The 22,755-nt window shown below is 34.5% G+C and overlaps 1 long non-coding RNA gene across 1 annotated transcript; it reads right to left on the bottom strand.

Annotated features, from left to right (window-relative positions):
* Positions 1-304: 304 nt before the first annotated feature.
* On the bottom strand, positions 305-4,779 carry LOC110464924. The gene is made up of 2 exons (XR_002464560.1): positions 4,537-4,779; positions 305-2,268 (listed from the first exon to the last, which is right to left on the bottom strand). It is a non-coding gene; the product is annotated as an uncharacterized LOC110464924 (long non-coding RNA).
* Between the last annotated feature and the right edge of the window lie 17,976 nt (positions 4,780-22,755).

Below are 22,755 nucleotides of genomic sequence, written 5' to 3'. Positions count from 1 at the left end.
GATAAATGTCTCTATTATTATATCATGAGAGGAAAATTCACAAAGTTAATTTTCAAGTTCTATTGAAACGATGTTAGCTATGTACCATTTTGGGTAGCGTACCAATTGTGGCAGCGTACGTTAGATTGTTAAATAGTTGAAGTATATATGAAATGTTTGATCCCATAAACTCTCATCCATCATTATATATTGTTATTTGCTCAATTTTCTTTTTTATATACATATCCCGGACTATTTTCCATCTTCATTGACTATATTACTTTTTTATCAGATTAAGTAAGAAAATAAACAATAACAAATAATATCGATTTCAGATAGTTTTTTTTATTATTTCCTGCATTCACACATGTGTCCAACAGATACAAGACGAGGTCAGTGTTGTGGTACCACGGTCTGTGACATTATAACATGAGGACGGCTTGTTTGGTCAACTCGGATACCTCTCCGAAGTGTGAGTAACGTCACTTCTCTATGTTACAATACTGCACGTGCTAGTTTGGCTAGGCTAAGCTTCCATATAAATGTGAAATAAACGAAACATATAACATATATTGCTTTTTCAGACCTACACATTTTGTAATCCATTACACCTTTATTTAAAACGTATGTCGTACCACACAGGAGATATGGTATATATTTCATCATGTGGGAACATTCTTAAACATGCAAGAATTGAAGGGAAACCTCTGCATCTTATTCGTAAATAAGAGGCGAGTAATAGGCCCTCTACAGACAGAATTGGATATTCCATTCTGTGTGTTCTACTTTTGTGAACATTGAAGACACAAAAAAGTATTTGTTGCTTCATTACTTTTAATTTCCTTTTTTTCTGTTAGATTTACACTTTCTTTTTGATGTCATCTTAGGATCTCGTGATATATCCCTGGCGAGGACCTTAACGCTTCCCTCAAATTAAAGAATCCTTTTTATTTCTAATAGCAAAGGACCATTGAGTTCGATTGTATGGTTAACAACACTTGTCTGTCTTGAATATTATACGTTTATTAATACGACAATTCAGCATATAGATATTTATGTTTTGCTGTGGTTTCTTTTACTACTTATGGACACCTAACGCTGGTATATGATGACTTGATATGGTGATTAGTCTGTTTCTCTCACCGTCTAGTAATGTCATAACCTGTCGCCGTCAATTCATGTTTATGGCAATTATTTAAACACGTGATTGTTCTATTTTGGTGTTATTATCAGGCAGTCCCAATTAACGTCACTGAGCGCAGCACGTGATATTCACTTTGTAGCAGACACGCATGCATACAGCATATGAGGCACCTTTAACTAGTAACTATCTGATATAATCTGCAACTATAGTAAAGGGGACACACAAAGACAGCTCCGATACTCTATGAGGTCTGCATTAGACGTGCAATGATACCGGATAGAGGGTACAGACAAACCAATGATAATAGCGCATGTCAACAAGGCGAAACAAGGAAAACACCCCAAGAAACCACCTCATCCACACTTTCTTAATTATTCACTTCAAGGCATTGTTAAACAAATTAAGGTAGTTATTATCATAACTACATGTCAGCATGATGATGCAAATACAAAACAAAAACATTATTGGTCTGGAAAACGAATATCACATTTCGATGGACGCAATTGAACATAACAGCAGATATGTTCAGTTCGACAGATCACTTTCCGAAGAAACAAAAAGTCGCCGTCTTTGCTTGAGGTGTCATGCATTCATTTGAGATATCCGATTGCCAATTCGGAAGCAATTTGTCGAGAACACTTATGTCAGCCCCAGTTTTCTCAAAACATTTGAGTAGACAGCGACTGTTATGGCGAGCGGCGTAGTATAGTGGAGTGCGACCGAAACTGTCTTTGGCATCTACTTTGGCCCCACAGGAAATAAGATATTTACAAATACTCGGATCACCTCTATAGGCAGCTATGTGCAGTAATGTGCAGCTGTTCGGAAGTCCTTCTGGCTGACCCATTTGAGTGTCGATATCAAAACCAGAACCAAGCATTACTTTCAGTAACTTTTTAGACCCACGTAAAGCGCAGGCATGAACAGGCGTCCATCCATCCACATTTTCGATAAAAACTTTCCTGGCAAAATTTCTTCGCTTTTTCACAAGTTGCTTGGCTTTTCGTATCAAACGCGATTCGTCTTTTTTCATCATGACGAAAACATTCATTGCTAATGTGTGAGCTTGACTCTGACAGTCGGAAGGATCCTGAAATGTAACCATCGGTAGGCCAGGCTATCAACGTTGGTGCCGATCTAAATATCTGAAAGATACAATTTCAAAATAAATACCTATTTGCATTGACTAAAGGTTACATTTTGCTATCCCGTTATTAATGTTTCTATTACAGTCATAGTAGACAATGTTAGTAAATTGTTATAAACATCATACAATATTATGTCCTTACTAATTAACTTACACATTGATGTCTCTGAAACTGACAACAAACGACGAGTCAGCCTGAGCTGATTGTAATATTGCACGTGCTAGTTTGGCTAGGCTAAGCTTCAATATATATGTGAAATAAACTCGCTTGTATGGTGAACAAAACGTGTCTGTCTTGATTATCCTACGTTGACTAATACGAAAATTCAGCATATAGATATATAGATATGTTTTGCTGTGGTTACTACTAATACTTATGGACACCTAACGCTGGTCTATGGTGACTTGATATGGTGATTATTCTGTCTCCTCCCGCCGTCTAGTAATATCATAATCTGTCGACGTCAGTTCATGATATGTTTGTACATACATATAGAAACTTTATAAAGGCAATTATTTAAACACATGATTGTTCTATTTTCGTGAAATTGAGCTCAGCACGTGATATACACATTCTAGCAGGCACACATGTATACAGCATACGAGACATTATAGTTACTAGTGACTATCTGACACAATCAGCAAGGATATTAAATTCGACACACATATTTAGATGTATGTGTGTAACTTTTCTGTCTTTATTGAGATAACTATAGTCCGTTTAATTAAAAATTAGGCCAACGTCTGGCATACAGATGCTGTTCGTATAGAAGCTAATGACGTCACTAGGATCGTATCAGATTAACCACGTATGCCTTTGTGCAGGTTCCCGTGAGAGGCAGGAAGCCGTGACACTAAATCAGGATCCCAAAACATACATATGAAAGAGTTGGAGAGTGATGCGGTTGTGATAATATTTATTGATTACCAGGTTGAACCTTTCATATCTTTAGCCATATTTATATTCCTATTTTTCTGTAGTTTATTCCTACTAATAAAAATATAACACTTATATGCAGCTGAGACCTGTAAAAATTGACAACTTGTGGTAAACAACTAAATGCGTTGGTGGGACATGGTGTCATATTACACGGGTTATGTACGATAGTTTTATACTGTGTGACGTATACGATACGGTACCGGAAACGGAGTTTTACTTGATAGTATTTAACGAGTTATTGCAAATGTCCCGTTATATTCTTCTCATCAGTGTGGAATCAAAAACCTGACTGTTTATTCTATCACTCTGCTTAAACATCTTTATAATTCATTAAACTTCAGCAAATTAACCACATTTACCTCCGACAATATTTCGTTGGTTTCTTATTTAACAGTTTGTAAGTATTACATAGCACACCGCGTTAGAAGTAAAGTAATTGTAATCACTGAAATATAATTGAAGGAATTAATTATACTTTACTATCGCTATCCTTGACTTTTGGCCTTTTTAGAGCCATATATTTTTCGGATATAATAATACAGATTATTTTATAGTTTCAGTGATGAATGTACGTCTAAATGAATTACGAATGCTTGTGAAATGCCTTTCAAATGAATTAATATATTCAATTGTAACTTTAAGCCATAAAGGTACTGTAATAAATGTGACACGGATGTTTATGAGAAACATTTTACCGTAAATAGCAAGGGACAGGTGAAGTCATATTACAAACAATTACAACCAAGACTGAATTGTTACCTATCCATTGAGTTATGGAGGAGACATATATTCAGTATTACCATGTAAATATCTATAAATAAGGTAAATTGTTTATTTTATCTTAATATTACTGTATACTTTTAGTAATTATCAGACGCTGACTCTTCGTGTTAACATTCTATAATATTTACTGAGGCTTGGTATTACCTATCTTAATAAGGAATGTAATCTGGCTTTACCTAAATACTTTTTTACAATATTTCATATGATAAATCAACACATGCTTCTATGTTAAGGCTTAGTTGGGTCCAAATAATTTAATTTAATTAATAACACATAACTGTAAGGGTAAAATCGATAAAAATGTCATGCTTATGAAAACTTAAAATAGAACACGAATACTTGTCCTGGTATAAGACAAAAATCTACATTAAGTGATACACAAAATAATAATAAAAATATAATTTCAATAAATGAATGAAAGATTTACAAGGTGACCAAGGTCGATACTACTGACTGGATATTTGGGTTATCAATATTTCACAAGATAATAAATGTTTATGAAAACAAAATGTTCATTACGTGTTTTATAACATTGATACATACATTTGGATGTTTCCTGACTCGCTATGCTGACTGTTAAGCCTTCTGTCCAGATGATGGTAGTTCTCCTACTGCCAGTCTGAGATTACTCGTGTGAATGACTGCAGAATTCAATTGTTCATCAATATTATTTATCGTGTATTCTATAAACTAGTCAAGTCACACGACCGATCAATACGTGGCTACGTCTTTACCGTTCTGTGGGGGAAACAACAGCGTGCCAGCGAAAAGTTAGCGTTGGCAGAAAGCGGCCGTATGCAGACAAAGTGCTTAGCATACACTTTATAGACAAACTTTTGGGGTTAAAGGTCACATGATCTGTAATGCGATTAGTTGCTGTATAAGTTCGCGGTGTTAATGATGTTTTCCTTAGAAGTCCTGTAGTGACGATAACTGTAAGATACGTGTCATGTTTTAGTTTAAACAGTTTTAAATTCAATAAGACGATACGATTATATCATAGATATAACATTGGAACGATGGTAAGACAGGCCTATGTATTTAAAAAAAACGTCTGATCGTTTGTCATTGCTTCAACGTGGGATTTTAAACAGTCTTTTTTACTTTTGAATTCAAGTGAATGTATCTGTTTTGATATCTGCATATGCATAAAGCATTAACTGTCCTGCACTCTATTTTTGAAAAACAAATGCAGAACAAATATCACTTTAGTTTTGAGTAAATAGTAAAACCCATTCTATGAAAACCGACATGATCCTGGACCCCCTGTGACTTTCTTATATATCGTTATCTGTTATATGTGTGCTATCTGTTATATATGTGATATCTGTTAAATGTGTTTTATCTGTTCTATGTGTGTCATCTGTTATGTGTGCCATCTGTGATATGTGTGTTATCTGTTATATGTGTATTATCTGTTATATGTGTGTTATCTGTTATATGTGTGTTATCTGTTATATGTGTGTTATCTGTTATATGTATGCTAGCTGTTCTGTGTGTGTTATCTGTTATATGTATGCTAGCTGTTCTGTGTGTGCTATCTGTTATATATGTGATATCTGTTCTATGTGTGCTAAAATTATCTGTTTAATGTGTCATGGAGGCTGAATACTGACCACAGGTTAACCAGTTGTTTCGATTACCATGAATAACACCTACCATTTCAAAGGCCTTTGGTATCTCCAGTACGGTACAGAACCCATTGCCTCACTTTGATGAACGTTCAACGCAAAGACAAAAGTGTGGTATTTCCAAACAAGGCGCAGGCAAAAATTAGGAGAAAATATCATCATTAAACATGTGGCAATTGGTGAAGTAGATAAATTTTGGTCGTCTCTTTGTCCCCACGTAGAACTCCAATATTAGTTGCACCTCAAAACAAGCAGGTATATCCTGTTCTAAATCCAAGATCTGTAACGCGATTGGTTCAGTAAATATAATGAACGATCAAAAAAATGAAAACATTGCTTGTGATGAAACTGACATTATCAGATGTTGTTTACATAATTTGTGTAAAAAGTTGCTTTGTTAGACATTAACCATACAAATCACAGTACTAGACATCTGGCAGCATGTTAGGTGATATCAGACGTTACTATTAGTATATCATTACAACGATGACGTCACACTCGTGCCGTCCATTTGACGTTCTGAAAATGACATCACGTTATGTTAACCACTGCGTGTGTTTTTAGATTACTGTCATTCTTTTATGTAGGAAAAGAATAGTACAGGAAAAAAGTCCTAATGATTTATGAATAAAACTTTTTCTGTTTTTTAGTTTTAACCTTTCCATCATTATATGAGAAGCAGGACAAGTAAATAAAACATAACGGAATTACTTTTCGAAATTAGTGTATTAACAATATTTGGCTCCTCAGGCTCCAAAAGTTACTAAGAAAATCATTATTAATAAGTTATTGATGTTTGGGAACTTTAGAGGATTTGTACAATGGATATTATATAATTTGAATGGGTTTAATCTTAATCAACAATACACCATGCTGTAAATCGTATATTACGAGTGGTGAAGAATTTGTCAGAAAACACAACATTAACAAGCTTTATTATCAAAACATTGCATATGCATTATTGAATCATAAAACCAAACATGTTTCCAAAACACACTATCGGACTGTGACGTAACACTGCGGCGGACCTACTTTAAAAAGTCAATACATTTGGAGTTATTATCAGTAGAAGTGGTCCGTTAGGTCTACAATGATTGCAAGCGTTTGAACAACTGTTTGATTGTAGGCGCGTGTTCGACCTTTGTCGCCGGGGTAATCGGTCTTTTGTTCGACCTTTGTCACCGGGGTAATCGGTCTTGTGTTCGACCTTTGTCACCGGGGTAATCGGTCTTGTGTTCGACCTTTGTCGCCGGGGTAATCGATCCAATAATTGTTTAATCATTTCCAGCTGGAAAAAACATAATTAACAATATTTGATTGGTTTCAAAGTTTTTAACACCATGATTGATATGGCCGTCAAATAAGCAATCAAAATTTAGTTGACACGTCATATCTCTGCAAAAGTGGTGGAATCGGATCTTTGACATCACACACTGATATTAATCAACGTATGCCCAACTTACATGTTACCAGAAGACAATTCTTATTTTTAGAGAACAGTTTTTTAAGTAAATCTTAACGCTCACACATGTAACTATACTGCTTTCCTTTAATGCTCTATAGTCTCCATGCATCTAAATCAAGGAATGATTTTCAAAGATTGTGAAAAGACACCATCTAAAAGATTTGAGTAACTCTTGTTAAACAAGTAGGGCTTTGCATAACGTATTTTCGGGCCCAGGTGCATTGGGAAAGTAATCCGCTTTCGTCAGTATGACCTGTTGAAAGGACACTCCCAACAGGACGTCGGCGAGATCGGCTTACTCAGTATCATGTTGTCTAGCTCGGTGCGTGCACGTTGTGTATGAAACACGTGACTGACGAAAGCGCGTTACACAGTGTAGAATTGTACCAAAGTGACGATTTTCATAGAGTAACGTCCTAATTAATACAGACTGCACACGCTATATGTTCTTTGTTGTGCTGGTATCATAGAGTTTTAGATGCAAAATGAAAACAATAAATATAAAGATGAACTGCAGACCTCTCTAAAATGCTTGAATTTTATTGTACAGTTGGATTTTTTTGCGGGGTAATTAATCTCGCTATATTCACAATCACCAAAGTTAGTACGAAATTATATATCCAGCGAACATTAACACCATGAAGATTTACCCTTTTATTGCAAAACGCTTGTTAAATAGTACCCTCTTGAGCGTAATATTTTTACATGGCAAAGTTACGCAGTATTTAGGCCCCGCGAATTAGTTTTGATCCGGTCAACCGGGAAATATGAGCCTCGCAAATTTAACAACTATACAGTATATTTGAAGTAAACGAAACAGTGAGACAAAGTCTAACCGCTATTTGTCCACATAGAATGGTTCCTACCTTCTTCATGTTACAGAATAGCATCTAACAACCTCAATACCATAGAATGTCTGTTGTTACCAATTACCATTAACAAGGGTTCCTACCTTCTTGTTATAGAATAACATCTAACAACATCAATACCATAGACTGTCTGTTGTTACCAATTACCATTACCAAGGGTACCTACCTTCATGTTACAGAATAGCATCTAACAACCTCAATACCATAGACTGTCTGTTGTTACCAATTAACCATTACTACCGAGGGTATCTACCTTCTTCGTGTTACAGAATAGCATCTAACATCTTCAATACCATGGGCTGTCTGTTGTTACCAATTACCATTACCAAGGGTTCCTACCTTCTTGTTACAGAATAGCATCTAACAACCTCAACACCATAGGCTGTCTGCTGTTACCAATTACCATTACCAAGGGTACCTACCTTCTTCATGTTACAGAATAACATCTTACAACCTCAATACCATAGGCTGTCTGTTGTTACTAATTACCATTACCAAGGGTTCCTACCTTCTTCGTGTTACAGAATAACATCTAACAACCTCAATACCATAGGCTGTCTGTTGGTACCAATTACCATTACCAAGCGTTCCTACCTTCTTCATGTTTCAGAATAGCATCTAACAACCTCAATACCATAGACTGTCTGTTGTTACCAATTAACGATTACTACCAAGGGTTCCTACCTTCTTCATGTTACAGAATAGCATCTAACAACCTCAATACCATAGACTGTCTATTGTTACCAATTACCATAACCAAGGGTACCTACCTTCATGTTACAGAATAGTACCTAACAACCTCAATACCATAGAATGTCTGTTGTTACCAATTACCATTACCAAGGGTACCTACCTTCTTCATGTTAGAGAATAGCATCTAACAACCTCAATACCATAGACTGTCTGTTGTTACCATTTACCATTACCAGTGGTTCCTACCTTCTTCATGTTACAGAATATCATCTTACAACCTCAATACCATAGACTGTCTGTTGTTACCAATTACCATTACCAAGGGTACCTACCTTCATGTTACAGAATAGCATCTAACAACCTCAATACCATATAATGTCTGTTGTTACCAATTACCATTACCAAGGGTTCCAACCTTCTTCAAGTTACAGAATAGCATCTCACAACCTCAATACCATAGACTGTCTGTTGTTACCAATTACCATTACCAAGGGTTCCTACCTTCTTCATGTTACAGAATAGCATCCACAACCTCAATACCATAGACTGTCCGTTGTTACCAATTACCATTACCAAGGGTTCCTACCTTCTTGTTATAGAATAACATCTAACAACATCAATACCATAGACTGTCTGTTGTTACCAATTACCATTACCAAGGGTTCCAACCTTCTTCAAGTTACAGAATAGCATCTAACAACCTCAATACCATAGACTGTCCGTTGTTACTAATTACCATTACCAAGGGTTCCTACCTTCTTCATGTTACAGAATAGTAACTAACAACCTCAATACCATAGACTGTCTGTTGTTACCAATTACCATTACCAATGGTTCCTACCTGCTTCATGTTACAGAATAGCATCTGACAACCTCAATACCACGCAAGTGTGCTATTTATTGGACAGCAAAGTAAATGTGCTTGACTGGACCCGTCTCTAGAATATTTAATTATTTATTAAAAAACAGGTAACTCTAATATTTTTGATCACTTGAATATCATATTCTTGTACAATACAGCTGGAAATATCTTAATAATAAGAGTACCTGTGATTTAGGGCCGCGAACCTAAGATGGGAGTAAAACAGAAATGAATTCGAACTGCAATGACACGTTAACTAAATGTACTAGTAATTTGGTAATTAGAGTTTTAGCTAAAACATGATTCTCGTTTTGCGTGAGCTGCGTTCTAACCCGCCAACCGGTTGATCAACAGTCTGCACTACATGAGCCAAATAACGAGTGAGTATACAAAAACGATCGTAAATGACATTGACAAAAAACGGGTGTTTACCCCATCTGAAACAAAGAAAAATAAATTGGAACTCAAGTCGACAATTATAAGTGACACTGCTGAATAAAAATCCTTCAGATATCGCTGTAATTCTCATGATGGAGGTAGTTACAAAGACACACGTGTATTTCATAGAATAATCAATCATAATAAGCTTAGGAATATGTTCAACCCCTATTTTCTTTAAACGAACAGTTTTAATCCGTTCGTCGTTTCGCTATTCATGACTTTTTGCCTTTTCAGAGCCATCTATTTTTCGTAAATAGTAATAGATATTATCTTATACATTCTATGCAGAAATATTTCTTTTATTTTACCAGTAGATATTACTAAAATAAAACAAAAACAACGGTTTTAAGAGATCGATTCTTTGAACGATTTTATCGCACGTTGTTGCTCATGACCGTTGTTTGATCCATGGGAACCCTTGACCATTGTTTGACCCATGGGAACCCATGACCGTTGTTTGACCCATCGGAACCCTTGACCGTTGTTTGATCCATGGGAACCCAGGACCGTTGTTTGACCCATGGGAACCCTTGACCGTTGTTTGATCCATGGGAACCCATGACCGTTGTTTGACCCATGGGAACCCATGACCGTTGTTTGACCCATGGGAACCCATGACCGTTGTTTGACCCATCGGAACCCTTGACCGTTGTTTGATCCATGGGAACCCAGGACCGTTGTTTGACCCATGGGAACCCATGACCGTTGTTTGACCCATGGGAACCCTTGACCGTTGTTTGACCCATGGGAACCCTTGTCCGTTGTTTGACCCATGGGAACAATTGACCGTTGTTTGACCCATGGGAACCCTTGACCGTTGTTTGACCCATGGGAACCCTTGACCGTTATTTGACCCATGGGAACCCATGACCGTTGTTTGGCCCATGGGAACCCTTGACCGTTGTTTGACCCATGGGAACCCTTGACCGTTGTTTGACCCTTGGGAACCCTTGACCGTTGTTTGACCCTTAGGAACCCTTGACAAATGTTACATTACACCTTTTGTTGATGCTGGTGGCACTTTGATACTTTATCTAATGCCGTGTTTGTCAGTGATGAAACCGTAGTAATGGAATACTTCAAGGCACTTATTATATAAATATTATAATACTTATATCGGTGAAATGTAACTGTGATATCCTCTGCATACGGCTTTTTGGATTTTTTTTACCGTAATGATAACGAAATGTCAAGCACAGAAAGCATAATCAATTCTTCTTGCTACCCGCTACCGAGTATTGTACCGAGAAAAACATGTTGATTCTAGATAAACCTGACCTACATTAATAGCCTTTTAACGACACGCAGTAATACAATTTCCCCGTACATCTGTAAGGATGTTGTTAAGTACTCTGAAGTGATTTTGTAAGTTTTATACTTATGTACTTACGTTCGCTGTGACAGGAAGGCGCGTTTCCTTCGTGTTGTTATCACTAATCCTTGTTACCGGGAAATTCACTTTATACTGTAAGACAATGGGACAAGTGTAAGATGGCTCAGCGCTAAACACATAAGAGGATAAACATATATAAACTGCGCTTAGTTTTTAAAAAAAATATGAATTATATCACAAGAGATACCATATATGGAATTTTTTCGGCAAAAAAAACTTACCTTTTACCAATAATTATGTGTAGAAGTATATATATATTTTTTAAATTGAGAAGCATTACTTATGTTTGAAAATTGAGCAAAAAGTATGTAAAGTTAAAATAACGACTAGTTAAAATGTAGAGTAACGGACCTTTCATCCAAAATTTATATGTAGAAATATCGATGGAAATAAAATTCAACAAGATCTGTGCAATTTGGTAAGTTTAACGGATAAATGTCTGTTCAATTCCATTCTGGTAAATGTAAAGTGATAACCATGTCTACAAAAACAAAATAATACCAGTAACAGACTTCTTTGGGACAAAAAAAAGAAGCTTTCAAACAGAGTGGACCAGGACTTTAAAACGTGTACCCAACACAACCTTTGTACAGCCTACAGCATTGTAGGAGTCATCGGTCAGTTATTGGTGTATCTGGACGCAAAATGTTCTTTTATAGGAGCTTGTTACCCTGTATCAGCCGTCACGATCACTGCGGTCGGAGTCAGAATCTTTGTTGTGTGTCCCAAATCTCGTACTGTGACCTACGGAAACAGATGCTTTGGGAGGGTTTCGGCTACGTTGTGGAATAGCTTACCATCTGCAATTAGAAAGTCAAATACACCCTTGCCAAGTTCAAGAGGGATAACAAAACTCACCTCTTCACGTCTGCATTTTAGAATCTTTGCAAAGAAGTCCTGTAAATACCACCCTTTTATTTGTTCAATTATGTGCACATTGCATGCTTAAATGTATAAAAGTGATTGTAAGCCTTTTTTTCACTTTTTGTTCACAATTATAACCATAACTATTATTCATATGTTGTAAAGCGCTCTAGAGTAATTTTACAAATTATATAGGGCGCTATATGAATGTTGTATATTATCATTATTATTAATATTATAGTATTCAGCAAGTATTGTATCAAACTTATTGACAATAGATGGTTAAAAAGCGTCCAAATGATTTCCTCAAATAAACTTCATAGATTTGATAAAAGCATATAAAACAAGCATACTGAGTATTGCTAAAGCAGTATATGTCCCCTACCGGCCCCCGCTAGCTAATACACTGTAATGATTTATATAGAAATGGTGCCCTTTGGTGTAAATTTGGGAAAATGAAAAGTATACAATTAGCTTGTAACCGATTTTAATATAATAATAATACAAGAAATTGTAATATTAGTATTATGACAGAGGAATTATATAAAATAACATAATTGTTATATTTTGTTGCTTTTGTGATATTAAATCAATTACCAGCAAGGCTGATTAAGAGACGTAATGTGTAATAACGTGTAATAACGTGTTACTTATCCAGTTTAATTCAGTTCATTATTGCCCTTATAACAGCGTTAGGGCCCCTTGAACTTGAAAGTTATTTTTTGTCTGTAGGTATCCTAATGTTTCTGAACCATAATGTTTACATGCCATTTCAAATATTTTCAATAAGTAAAATGATTTATATTTCTAGGAAATGTAATAGGAAATAAGATATATATTTTCATTAAGTGTAACCAGTAAGGAATGAAGCCGCTATAGCGCTGAAAAGGATTTTCTAAAAATAGTAACGGCGACCGTGACCTTGACCCAACCACCCTGACACTCGAATATGTCCGAGATGTTATGGTATTTTGTATTTGTGTGAAGTTTGATCAAAATCCCTCAAGGAATGAACCGCTAGCTAGAGCGCTGACAACCATTGAAGTTACACAGTACGCACACAGACGGACGGAGAAGAAAACTAAAACTTAAAGTTCTTACAATGAGAATGTAATAATTACAAAATGAAAGAGCGCCATTACCAAGACTTCTGTACTATATACAGTTTGGAGTATTTCTTCAATATGTTAAACTGGACTTAAAACCCATGGAAGTAACCATGACTAAACGCCAAGACTGAAGGTTGTAATCATGTTTTACAAAAATGCAATCAAAACGTTTTAACAATTTCGATACAATTTTAAACAAAATTCATTACGTTTATATATATACAGCTGTAAAAATACGTATGCCCGAATAAATGTCCACAGATAGTACTCAGTATGTCGTTCAATATCCTGGTTCGCGTGCAAAAATCAATTTAGTATAGATAAAGAATCTAGAAATAGATAAGGCAGCAAACATCCGGAGGTTACAACACGCACGCTGGATGTAAAACCTTCGTGTAGGTGAAGCTAATTGAATTATACTTTACTCTCGATTCTTGCAGGGTAAAAACGTGTTTCATACTCACGTGCAGCACATACCCACGTGTTTAGTTGGTTCGAATATACACGTATGTATGTAATATCACCATCATAAAGTTATCTTTATATTTGGCCAGTTCGTCATATTCAATTTATAAAAATAATTGGTATAAAGTTATGGAAAATGTAATGCATTTAAAACTAGCTTGAAACAGATTAAATATGTCACACATTATATACTTGCACCTTATGTTAAGGTAATAGGATTGTGTCACCATTTCTCAGTAGAATTTCTTCAAATTTTCTCGTTATATTGCTATATTGCTTTGTAGCAAAGAAAATTTTCTGCTACAAAAAAAATATATAGGTTGTCAGAAGTTTAAGGATTTTAAATGGAAATTTTGTAAAAAAGGAGTGAATTTTGAGGGGAAAAAAATAAAGACATATTTTTCGGCAAAATAATGTCAATAAAAATGATACTGACATAGATTAGTATTGCATTAATGTATATCAATTTAATAAATGCTGAAATTGTATAAAATTAATTATCTATAAACGATTAAAAATTGACATTTTTTAATAAAACCATATACACATAGTAATTGCATGTAAGAGTTATCTGTCCTGAACAACTTCACAGTAGTGAAATAGGTGGCCGGTTTCCTGAAGTACAGAAAAATGGACATATGTGACTCATTGAAGAGAAAAAAACCTGAATTGATGCCTGGATTGCTTTGAAATACTTTAATATTGATAGAACACACTGTTCTGTCAATGATAAACACACAATATTCATCAGTTTAAGATTAAACATTAGAATATACGGAAATTGTGTTACTGTCTCCCTACATTGGAGTTTCAACTAGGGATATACTTCCTATTTCCGTTTATCAATGACCTTTTAACAAAATAACCTGACAAATGCGGCCTTCTAATACGTCGATGGACCAGACGCCTCCGTGACGAAATGAAGCCTATTTTTATATTCATCGATTGATATCAATGGAATAAAGGAGATTCATCGATAATTCAAAAGAGTTCTTTATTTATCCTGATCAGACACGTTTCTACTCGGGAACGTGTTATCAGCACGCGTTCTATTCATGACTCTGGCACGTGAAGAATTGACGGGCTAGAGAATAGTGTAAATGCCACACCAGGTGTTAAAGATACTTTTAGTTACTATAAATAACTTTTTCCAAAGATACATATTGTATATCAGGTATTTTTCACGAGTATCTTAGCTTATTTCGTTTGACTGTGAGATGATGGTATCGTCTATTGTGAAGCTGAAACGCTTACTTCAATATCATAATCATAGAAATAGATATGTGACAAGCTGAACGCAGACATTTTATTTTTAACCACTTCGCGACTATCTGCGAAAAGCCTGATGTATGGCAGATATGCAAATTCGAGGAGGCGCCTATACCTTATCGATGTATTGCTTAATCTAACACCTAACAACACCTGGACCGATACATTGAAACGTGTTCACCGCCATTACAGTATATTAAATAACTCATTTATGAAAGGAAAACCATAACTTACGAAACATTAATTTTAAAAATTATTAGGTAAAATAAACAAGAAACATCAACAAATGTGTTCTGAAAGTAAAACAATCAACGGGCAAGACCGCGATTGGAACCTGGAACTGTGATAATTCTAATAAACTTCATGGTTGTATGAAAGTCTCGCATGTTTCTGTCTTGAAAAATGAGCGGACCGCCTTGAAAATGACAAATTCTTTCGTCTGCGCTGTCGTTGTTACTTCTTTGCCTAGATAAATATATATAGAAGATAATAAAGAATCAAGTTCTCGCAACGGTAAATACAAAAAAAAAAAACCAGCAAGTACATAAGACTGACCGCCAGACATTTTATACATATCCAAAATCGTTTTATTACGTTTAAGTCCCTAGAAGCATCTAATAGTTCTCATTTATAGAATAAAAAAAAAAAAAAAAAAAAAAAAAAAAAACATACGACAACGCGTAAGGATAAACTTCCGGGGAAGACGTGACAGTAATTTATGACCGAGCTAGGTTGCTTAAAAGTAAAAAACATCCTTTAATAGCATAATGCCCTTGATCTGATTTATGTTACAAGTGTGGATTTGCGTTATCAAACCTACACATACGTTCCGTTGAAGGAAGGTATAAGGAGGGTACAAAGAGGGAATAATGAGTTTGTCTTGAGATTAACATAGATGTTAACTTTAACATGACTTGAACAGACCATCCTTCCAAGTCTACATTAAATCTGATAAGCTTGTGTAATCCTACACATCCTCGACAACTTGTCTGTTACTTATTGACGTGGTATATTCTTCTAGAGTTAAAACTCGGAGGTAACAGGTGAGCGTACTACAGTTAAACGTGACGTCACACAGACAAAGGAACTTTTGTTACTTTGACATCGCGTCCTTGGAATTTGTCCGAATGTTGTCAAAAATGTACTCAACGTTCATGTTTGTACGCAAAGCGGTCTCTTAATTAAGGTGGTGTTAACACGATAAGAATTGCAATAAGGAATTTATCAAGAGACCCCGAGGGCCTGTATCGCTCACCTGCATATTTAAGCAGTCATAGCAAAATATTCTCATTAAATATTATCCTGTACTACAAATATTTAAGTATTTCACTCATAAACTGTGTCGACTCAAACCAAGGGAGCTACCAGCCAAATATTATAAATCTATACTATAACATTATTCATTTGAAGTGTTTGACACATTTGGACCCTGAGACCTTGAAGGTAGTTCAAGATCATATCATTCTAAAACTTTGTCAGACTCTATCCTAGGAAGCTACCAGCCAAATATGAAGATTCTATACCTTTCGGTTCTTCAGGAGAAGTCGTTTAAAGCGTTTCACCTGTTTGACCCTTGTGACCTTGAAAGTAGGTCAAGGTCATTTTCATTATTAAACTTTGTCGGGTTCTATCTCAGCAAGCAATCAGCCAAATATAAAGATTCTACACCTTTCAGTACTTCAGAAGAAGTCGTTTGAAGTGTTTCACACAGTAGGTCAAGGTCATTTTCAATCTCAAACTTTGTCGGGCTCTCTCCAAGGAGCGCAATCAGCCAAATACGAAAACACTATACCTTTCATAGTTCATCATCAGAAGTAGTTTGACATATTTGACCGCTGTGACCTTGAAAGAAGGTCGATGTCATTTTCATTCTCAAAGTTTGTCGGGCTCTATGTAAGAAAACGACCACCCAAATATGAAGATTTTATACCTTTCAGTTCTTCAGAAGAAAAGTTTGAAGCGTTTGACATATTTGACCGCTGTGACCTTGAAAGTAGGTTAAGATCATTTTCTTCTCAAACTTTGTCGGGCTCTATCCCAGGAAGACACCAGCCAAATATGAAGTTTCTATATCTTTCAGTTCTTCAGAAGAAGTCGTTTGAAGTGTTTGACACATTTGACCGCTATGACGTTGAAAGAAAGTCAAGGTCATTTTAAATCTCCAACTTTGTCCGGCTCCTGCCAACAAAACTGTCAGCAAAATATCATGACTCCAGGCTTGTCCGTTCTTCAGAAGAAGCTGTTTAAAGGAAAAGTTGACGGACGACGACGGACGACGGACGACGGACGCCGGACGCCGCACCACGACATAAGCTCATGATCACCCACCCTTAGGGCAGTTGAGCTAAACATTAAATGGATGGTCAAGCAAACATGTTATCTTTTAAGGTTTGTTTATCAAAATTTTGCACGACTGTATATAACATACAATATGGTTTCTAGGTATGTCAAGTTCCATAATTGAGATGTTAGTGCAAGCTTATTAGTTCCTTATTATAGCATTTTAAAATAAAAAAATGAAGAACGTGTTTCATGGTTTTAGTATACATATTTGATCAAACATCCTTAGTAACAATCCCGTAGGCTGAAGTACAATGGATACAGCAAGCCTTTATTCCGTGATCTGTATAACTTGACTCCTGTAGAGGGCGAACTACAATGTAAATCTTTAATGACCGATCGTAAGACATGCAGTTGTATAAAACTAACCTGAAATGATGTCTGTGTTGAACACACATTTCACTCTATAACTTTATCACAATGATAATAAAGTTGTAAAAACTGATAATTATAACTCCTATCCCGATAGGTATGACAGATTTTGTAATTATAACATTCTCATTGTAAGAACATTCCTTCACACTTCACACAAATACAAAAGACCATAATATCTCGGACATGTGTTTGATTCTCCCTTTACACGTACAGTATACGTTTATTTAAATCCTCTCTTCCATTAGAAGCATTGTCACGAAATTTATTTCTCACGAAGAATATGAAATGTTCTCCATACCGCCGTAGTATAGTATACGACTTGTACATGTACAATGTTTAAAATTTGTACATGTACACATCTTATATCTAATATATATATAAGACTTGTACATGTACACATCTTATATCTAATATATATAAGACTTGTACATGTACACATATTATATCTAATATATATAAGACTTGTACATGTACATTTTTTTAATTTGTACATGTACACATCTTATATCTAATATATATAAGACTTGTATATGTACACATATTATATCTGATATATATAAGACTTGTACATGTACATTTTTTTTAATTTGTACATGTACACATCTTATATTTAATATATATAAGACTTGTACATGTACATTTTTTTAAATTTGTACATGTACACATCTTATATCTAATAATGATTAGCATTCCTTTTGTGATAAGACCCAGTCCGAAACAAAGGTGAAGTAAAGCACAGACACCTTTTAGTGTAACCGTAGCTGTTGTTAAGAATATAAACCGGTCTATTTCAGAGGACAAGTAGAGTATATAAAGTTGTTTGATTATTTTTGGTAAAAAAATAAAAATTCACAAAAATAATTGGAATATTACGCCAATATCTCAGAGATTTTAAGCATATTGACTGCATGATTTAAGAGAGCTTCATATTCAGATTCTTTATTTCCTTATGTTAACAACACATCGGAGAGTAGACATACATATGTACAAGATATCACAATGTATAACACAAATTACAGTTGATGCAATAGTGTACAATGCATAACATAGATTATTAAAACACAATATACCTGTATGTGGGTATAACATACAGAACATGCAGTATTATATTTAGTTAAACAATATTATTTCGTCGTTTTGTACTTAAATGCAAAAATTTGCCTAGGCTATTAAGATCTTTAACGATTTTGGTATTGAACAGTTCTATTAACTTGAAAACACTTGGTCGTTTGTAAAAATAAGGTTTAATATATTCATGCCTAAAATCCTCATAAAATTTGCATTTAAGTATAAAATGGAATTCATCTTCAACATCATTAGCGTTACAGAATGTACAAAGTCGTTGTTCTCTTGGTTGATTTCTGTACCTGCCTTGCTCAATATTTAAACTATGTGAGCTTAATCTAAAACGTGTTAAGTATTTTTTGTATAAATTATTGATAGGTTTTCTCAAATAGTATTGCAGGGTAAATTTGTCAATAAGATGTTGATAAAGAAAACCTCTAGAAATAGTTTGAATGTTAGATAATAAGTTTTGCTGATATATATCGTAAAACCGTTGTTCAATTATTTTATAAATATGTCTATCAGTAGTGTTACCATTGATGTCCCATAAATAACCTAAACCTAATTTGCGAAGTTCCCCCTGGATATTTATAATCCAACTGTCATTTGACAAAATCCTTTCTTCATAACAAGTTTTTAAAATACAATTATCTGTAGTTCTTAATTTTAACCAATATTTAATGATACGAAGCTTTCTACTTTCCGCCAGTGGCATTCTTCCTAACTCATAATATACTAAATTATTACAGGTACTCTTTTTAACTCCGAGTAGCCGTTTACAAAAATTCATATGTATTTTCTCGACATCTAAAGCATTATGAAATCCCCATATCTCTGCACTGTAGCTCAAAATGCTATTTATATATGTATCAAAAACTGCACATTGTGTTTCAATATTAAAATTATGATTTTTCAATTTGCTACAAATTGCATAATACGCCTTATTTGCTTGTTCTGCAACGTGTTTTTGTGTAACATTAAATTTACCATTATAATTGAAAAGCATTCCTAAGTAATTGAACTGATTAACAACTTGCAGCTCTATGTTATCATATATCCACTTTTCGTTATTCCGTATTATGCCACCATTCCTGAAAACTACTATTTTCGTCTTTTCTGTATTTAATGTAAGCTTATACTTGTTATTATATACTTTCAGAGCATCCATAACTTCCTGTAGTTTTTCTGGTGTTTCTGCAAATAAAACCATATCGTCAGCGTACATCAACAGAAAAATATTAATCAAATTAAGTTCAATTGAAGGACATCCTTCCTTGATAAAATGTATTTCACAATCGTTCACGTACATGGAGTACAAAATCGGTGATAATATTTCACCCTGAAAAAGACCAATCGTATTTGTGAAATAGTCAGAATAACCCCCATTATGCTTTACACATGATTTCACTGAGTTATATAAAGATTGTATGATTCGTAACATTTTCCCGCGTATACCCTGATTTATCAATTTACACCACAAATGAGATCTTTCAATTAGGTCGAAGGCCTTCTTATAATCTACAAAGCAACAATATAGTCTGCCACCTCTTTTGCTTAAATACTTATTAATTAATGTCTGAAGGACAAATATTGCATCAACAGTCGAGTATCCAGGCCTAAAACCAAATTGGGCATCCGTTATAATATTATTTTCGGTGTCCCATTTCACTAATCGCCAATTCAATATTGATGTAAACAACTTTCCCATACAACTAACTAAAGAAATACCTCTATAATTATTCGTGTTTTCAATATCACCTTTTTTATATACTGGCGTGATACACCCAGTTGACCAAGATTCTGGGAAAAGTCCTGCTTGAAAAACTGAGTTAAAAAATTTAGTTATGTATGGTACTAGTATCTCTTTGCAATCAATGAATAATTCGTTTAATATTTTATCCTCACCACAACTTTTATTTCTTTTCAACTTATGTATTGCAGAAGTCACTTCATGTTCGGTAATTTCTCAAGATTCATTACCTTCAATATCTACATCAGCATTTGAGTCATTTGTGTCATCTATTATATTTACTTGATTACTTAGGTGGTTAAAATGGTTAAAAAATTTGTCAAGAGAAATTCTGTTGGATACTTTAGATTTTCGTCTTGCAAAGTATTTATGGAAATGTTTCGGATTGTGTCTACGCAGATAATCCATCATATCACCTTCCTGTCTCCGATATTCCCTCTTGAGTCTCGATTCAAATTTTATGTAATTAGTTTTTTTCTCTGTTAATATTTGATGATTTTCGACAGTTTTATTAATATTGAATGAGTGTAAAGCAGCTTTGTAAGCATTGTACCTATGTCTACATGTGAGATTAAACCAAGGTTTATCCTCATCCGCAATAGCTTTGCTGTTATGACGTTTTGTATCATGAGATTGTTAAGAACTATGTACATCGCACATTGGCAAAATCATTTCATTCATAAATGAACTGAGTTTGTGAATGCATACCTCTACATCTGAATTAATCAATAAAGGCGAGCAGAATATTTCACTCAGTACTTCGTTATTATCATTCAAATTCTGTTTGATAGAATTTACATTATCATCATTCATTTTCACACAAATCATCATCCAAGCTTAAAGAAAGCTAACATTTAAAAATTACAGGCGAGTGATCAGACATAGTTTCAAATGTACCTGTATTAAATTGTATTATGTTACAAAAGTTCTCACCCTCCACTAAAAGATAGTCAATAAGACTGGTACCATTAGCACTGAAAAATGTAAAACTTCCATCGGGATCATCAGAGTGACGTCCATTCATGATTCTAAATCCAGTTGATTTACAGAGTGATAACAATTTTCTACCGAAAGAATTTACATATTTGTCCATATTTGTGCGTTCTTTTATATCATATACATCATCGTATTGGTAATCAAAAGCATCAAATAAATCGTTCACTTCGTTACTTAAAGCGTCATAGTTGAAAGGACCATTGCGGCTATGGAGAATTGTTATATATATATAATGATGACTGATTATCATTTTGAAGTCTTATTTCAATAAGCGTTTACGCTAATTGGTACATTTGATATATACGTCATGCACTGGTATTAAATATGATAATATTTCTTGCTGATCTTGATGAACACTGATGATTTGTGAGAAGTATAAGTTAATTGCTTTATTTATTAAATCTCTTTTGCCTCATACTGTTTGGAATTCATCTTTTGTAAACAAAGAACAAAAAGTGTGCACGTTTTACATGAACGACTGGGAGCTGCGTGTGCAATGAATTCCCGGATGGAAGACTATAGGGTGAAGGACCCATGGACTTTACAGTCAGAAACTCGGGGGTTGATCCGGCACTTATTCCTCAGCTGGATTTGTATATAGCAGCATGTATTATTTTTTTAATTTCCAAAATACAAAAAGTGTTTTCGGTAAATTGATAAATGTATTATGAACTTGATCTTACTGTATATTACATAATTTCAATTTCTAACAATTACCAGATATTATTTGAATAAAATGTATTATGGAGAGAACTTAATAAAGGTGTTTAGTCTGATGTTTAATCTAGTTGACCATGATTATCAATAAAATATGTTGAGATTGAAATTGTTAATGATACAAAATATTATTTCACCATAATGAATAATAGTGTGCATGTATATCTCATAACATAAATAACTAAAATGTATTAAAATTTGGACATCTATAGTGCAGCAGACACCTCATTACGTACTACATATATTCTTAAAGTATAAGATACCTTGTTATCTTTCCGCTTAAGGATGTACACCTCTGAGAAGTCAAAAAATGTGCTTCTTTTTTTGTCCCATTATCATTTGTGTTATTTTTTACCTTTTTCGGGGACAAAAATCAAAAGTGCTTCAGTTACACTAAATATGTAAAAAAAAAATATCAATAATGTATAATTTTCCAGTTTTTTGCATATTATTTTTAT

The sequence above is a fragment of the Mizuhopecten yessoensis genome, unplaced genomic scaffold (assembly GCF_002113885.1).
Source record: "Mizuhopecten yessoensis strain PY_sf001 unplaced genomic scaffold, ASM211388v2 scaffold11041, whole genome shotgun sequence".
NCBI lineage: Eukaryota > Metazoa > Mollusca > Bivalvia > Pectinida > Pectinidae > Mizuhopecten > Mizuhopecten yessoensis.
Note: the sequence above shows the minus strand (reverse complement) of the source record. Positions and strands in the feature narration are given on the sequence as shown.